Raw genomic sequence first — 5,520 nt, forward strand, 5'->3', positions numbered from 1 at the left:
GAGGAGAGGAGAGGAGAGGAGAGGAGAGGAGAGGAGAGGAGAGGAGAGGAGAGGAGAGGAGAGGAGAGGAGAGGAGAGGAGAGGAGAGGAGAGGAGAGGAGAGGAGAGGAGAGGAGAGGAGAGGAGAGGAGAGGAGAGGAGAGGAGAGGAGAGGAGAGGAGAGGAGAGGAGAGGAGAGGAGGATTAAGTGTCATCATTCAGTCTAAGAAAATAAAATTAAGCTGCAGACTGTCATAAGCGCTTTTCCCCCTGAGTGCATATTGACTGTGTCAACTAAAAATAAGCATTTAAAAAGAAATACAATTTTAAGTCAATGACAGATATGACTCCAATATACATTGGGTGTGAATAATTCTCATTTCTTACCTCATTTCACTATCCTCCCTCCGTTTCATATTATCCAAGAGGACTATCCTATAATCCTGCCCATGCACATTTGCCAAGTCTCCAAATAGCTTTAAAAAAAACCCACTGATGAGACACCACCAACTTTACGGGTTCTTGCGACTCCCACTGTACGTTTTACGGGTATTTAGCAATGCTACAGGGTTTTTCTAACGCTGGAGAAATTTCTTGTCTCCTCACTAATAATAGACATATTTCAGCAGCCTTTTCTCACTTTTTCTCTCCTCTCCTGCCTATATTCTCAAATTGCCGATTTTTAAGACGTATTTTTCATAGGACTATAAAAACGGTGCACTCTTTTTTCTTTTTCTCTTTTTTTTTCCAGATTAGCGACTGGACAAACTTCTAGCCTGCCAAGCTTTCTTTATTCCTTTTTTTGTTGTTGTTTAAATACTTCACAATAAAAGAATGTGCTCCTGATGGAATTTTTATTGCAAAAAAGAAAAGTTCTCCCCTTCTCCTTTCTTAAATCTTACACACTTCAAAACACATACTGAAATTCTGTAACCTCCCAAGAAAGACAGCTGCTCAAATACTGTCAAACTATTAATGATAATGTCAGAGTACATGACACATTTAAATGTTAAAAGAAAAAGGATTAAGGCTGCATCTCAATTTCGCTTTGATGACTCAACTTTACATTGATATGCTCAGCATGCCACTTGCGATCAGACTTCTGTTTTTGCTCTTGAACAGCATTTTAAAATAATTCCTCTTGCCTGAGGAGGATGTTGGAAAATGTACATGAGAGTAAACGTTCCTTTTTAACAAGTGCAGAGCTCTGGTTTTTCACAGGATTTGGAAGTGTGTTCTGGTTTTCAGAAAGTACAAAGCTGTCACCAGCTGAATCACCTTTCAGAAATGCTCAGGATGCTTTCCTGAGGAAGATGTCCTGTCCTTTGGTCTCTGCTTTGGAGACATCTCCCTGGCACCCATCTGCAGCATGTATTTCCCCCCATCACCCGTTCTGGGCACTGAAGACAAGCCTTTCAAACACCCCAAACTGCACCTACTGCTAAATCTTGCCACTTAGACGACTGTTTCCATTTCCTTTTCCTTTCTACTTATTTAGCCTTTTAAAAAATATATTATCTGAAGACACATTCTGGGGTTTCACAGTCATTTCTTTCAACCACATCAATTTTTAGCGGAGCGGAGAGCTGCCCAACGAAGTGTTTCACCCACTGGCAGAAGGCAGAGACCGGTTTAGGGCATGGTGCTGTAGCGTCAGGGAGAGCTCGACCCCGTACTGGATGGAGTTAATCCATGACTTGGAGTAACACAGTGCCAGAGGATGCTGGGATGAGAGGTTAACGCTTCTCCAGTGATATTCTCTGCTCAGATTTTTACCCAGGACTCTTATGTCCTTCACAGGGGACTGGCAAAGGGTTTATTTCCTTATTTATTTACCCTTGAAGGCAGAGGTAGCAGAGTTGCAAGGCAAGCTTCTTGGATGGTGCTTATACTGAAGCTTGGTGGGTCTCAAAGCAGAGGAGCGACTTCTTTTCCACCTCACCAGCGTGCAGCCACGGCCACCCCACCATGTCACAAAATGCCAGGCGTATTAAACAGGACTGGGCTGGGTTAGCTTTGCTCACCCCGAGCAAAGAGGACCCCAGAGCTGGCAAAGGGAGGCAATGGGAGTACAGTGAGAAGCAGGCAGGGCAATGGGATCGAACAGTGGCACCAGACCACCAGCTTGGCTCTGCCACAGATGAAACCTCCCCATGTGTGTCTATGCCCTGCAAGTACCTGCCTTACCTGTATCTGTGAATACCTGCCCCCTAGGACACCGCAGGACTGCTAAAATGATGAAACTCTGAGTGTAGACAAGGCTGACATTAAGTGGTCTGCAGAAAGGAAAGGTCAGAAGTTTCGCTACAACTCATAATCATGGTCCTGTTACTCTGCACTTCTCCCCCGCAGGCAGGCAATTCCCTCCATCTGTTTTTCACCTCATGCCATCATTTTGGCACATAGGTACCATGCAGCAGAATGAGCTGCTGCATCCATATGGCACAGAGCAGCCAGCACTGCACGGAGATTTTCTTGCATTCAGTCCGGAAAGCCGTGTTGCTCCGGTGGCATGGCACGAGGCTGCACTACTCCTAGCCCAAATACCAATGCCAGCACGGCCCCACTGCTTTGATTTCCAGAGGCAAGGTGGTCTCTGTGAACTCAGGCATCGCTGCCCATCTCCATTGCATGTGGAAAGCGTGCCAATGGCTCTGGGGCTACCACGACTTGCACTGAAGGGCAGGGTTTACTCTGCAGGAAACTCATCCTTGCTTAATTTAAAAAGTAACTTTCAGCTAAATAACTTCAGCTGGTAGAAGAGGTTGTATGGACCCTTTTATTCCAGTTTAAATCTCTCTCCCTTCAGTCTAGTCTCAAGCAAGCTTTAGTTTCAACCACCTTTAAGGTAAACAGGAGCAACCCAATCGGATGATAACAAGAGAGTCCACACACAGTTTGCACTGCTTTAACTAATGAAGCGAAAGCAGGTTAATGCACTCGGTGCAGGTCTGTATGTACATGGCGTCTGCGCTCCGTAGTTGGCAGCTGTCGCTGCTGTATCCTCCGTGAAGAGGGCACAGACGGGGACGGGCTAGATGTACCACACAGTGTGTCCCTCTGAGGGACAAGGACCATCATGACCCAGCCCTGATTCGGGCCTCCCCAGCTCTCTTGTGATACCCATAGCCACAAGGATACTAAAATGAGAGAAGGGGAAGGTCTGACAGGCAGTTATGCGACTAGGGACTCTCAGGTTTAGGTTTCTTCTTGGAAGCACTCCGTAATGCAGCTACCACCAAGGGAGCAGCTATATAACCAGCACCCAGAAAATACACGCACCTTAAGGGCAAGACATGAAAAACAAATGGTGTAAATGGCTGCAAATTCCTTTGTTTTTAATGGGCTTCATCTATTTACTCCTCGAATGGATTTGGTCCACAGAGGCAAGCTGGAACAGCAGGGGGATTTTAGGTAGGCAGAATTTAATGGCTGAGACTGAAATTTGGCCAAGATCTTGGGTTTAAACCTCCTTCTCTTGTGAGAAGAGCCACCAAATGTTTAACGTAGGCTTCCACTGAAAGATAGACCCTGCTGGAGGGGCTGGTGCTACTGCCATTCACTGGGACATTTGGGAGAAACCAGGTCAACCAAAAATCCCTTTGTTGGCTCTCATCTTTGAGAGTTAGAGGAACTCTGAGATGAAAGATGGAGAAAATGGTCGTTAGGGCATGCCCTGGCATTAGTAGCAATAATTCACAGGCTCTAGCTGAGGATATCAGGACAGTTTGCCAGCACCACCACAAGGCAGGGGGGGTGATGCTACCTACACTGGGAAGTCAGGCACTTCTGAGTTCAATTGACTCACCTAAAGTCCTTCTGCAAAAGAAAATCAAACTGCAGTGAGACCTGGGGCAGAGGATTTAATGGAGGAGGCAGCACGGCTATTACAGATATGGTGCTGAACTAGGACTCAGTGTAACTTCTCTAGTACTGTCTCCAGTACCTCTAGTTTCTCCACCTGAAGAAACCCTTGCTATGTCGGCTCTGGGGCAGCCTGGCCACAGTAGCACGAAGCAGAGGACATTAGCCACCAGGCAGAGCTTGTCTTGCTCCATGGACCTCAACTAGGTCAACAGAAGCTCCCTCTGCTTCCCCCATGTGGTGCCAATGGCTGCTAGGTTGACACGCCATGGGAGGAGGAGGAGAGTTAGGAGCCAACATCCCTTTCCCTGCAGTGAATTCCAGCATCTCACAGCCTACATCCCACTGATTCTCAATACGACTTAATGTCTAAGGGGTTTAGGTGACTTGAAAACAGAAGCCATGTGCCTAAATAACAGAGATACTTTTTAAAATGACAGAGGACCTCCTGAGGTCCCTTCTGTCCTGAATTTTCCTACAATCCTGTGAAATGCAGTTTATTCCCAGCTGTGCCACAGCTCTGACTGTGACCTTAGGCAAGTCCCTGCATTTCTCCATCCCTCCCTCCCACCCTGCCTGCCTGCTCTGCGGAGACCCCTGGCCCTGCTGCGCTGGGGCTGCTCCCCCCCGGTGTGGCTGGGGTAAGGGGAGTTAACGAAGCAGAGGACATTAGCCACCAGGCAGAGCTTGTCTTGCTCCATGGACCTCAACTAGGTCAACAGAAGCTCCCTCTGCTTCCCCCATGTGGTGCCAATGGCTGCTAGGTTGACACGCCATGGGAGGAGGAGGAGAGTTAGGAGCCAACATCCCTTTCCCTGCAGTGAATTCCAGCATCTCACAGCCTACATCCCACTGATTCTCAATACGACTTAATGTCTAAGGGGTTTAGGTGACTTGAAAACAGAAGCCATGTGCCTAAATAACAGAGATACTTTTTAAAATGACAGAGGACCTCCTGAGGTCCCTTCTGTCCTGAATTTTCCTACAATCCTGTGAAATGCAGTTTATTCCCAGCTGTGCCACAGCTCTGACTGTGACCTTAGGCAAGTCCCTGCATTTCTCCATCCCTCCCTCCCACCCTGCCTGCCTGCTCTGCGGAGACCCCCTGGCCCTGTGCGCTGGGGCTGCTCCCCCCCGGTGTGGCTGGGGTAAGGGGAGTTAAGGGGTTTTGGGGTGCCAGCAGAAGGCAGCCCACGGCTGGTAGCAATTACCCATGCGTCAGGGCTCCCTTGTTACCCCTGTGAAAAACAGGGCAGCCCTTTGCTGCGGAATAATTCTTCCAAGCGGATCCGAAGTCGGTAGCAGAGCAGCAAGCGAAGGCTTCAGGGAGCCGTGAAAGGCGAAGCGGCGACGGGAAGGATATCTGCGAGGTGTTGGAGCCTCCCCGGCTCCCCCGGCTCCCCATCCCGCCGGGGTGCCCTCAGTGCGCCCGGGCACATTTAGGAAGGCAACGTGAAGTCAGGCACCCCCCACCTCGCAGATGAGGATCTTGATGAGGGAAACGAGTGATAGGAGGGGAGAAGCGGGATGAAGGGGGGTTGGAAAGTAAAGCAAATCACGGATTTCCCTGGGGAGGCAAGGGCGGGGTGGGGGGAAAAAGCGCGGACGGTGGGTCGCGGCGAGTCTCCGGGGGGCAGGATTTCTCTTCCATCGCATGGAAGAGCGAGATTAAAGAAG

Source organism: Aptenodytes forsteri, unplaced genomic scaffold, assembly GCF_000699145.1.
Source record: "Aptenodytes forsteri isolate BGI_AS27 unplaced genomic scaffold, ASM69914v1 Scaffold141, whole genome shotgun sequence".
NCBI lineage: Eukaryota > Metazoa > Chordata > Aves > Sphenisciformes > Spheniscidae > Aptenodytes > Aptenodytes forsteri.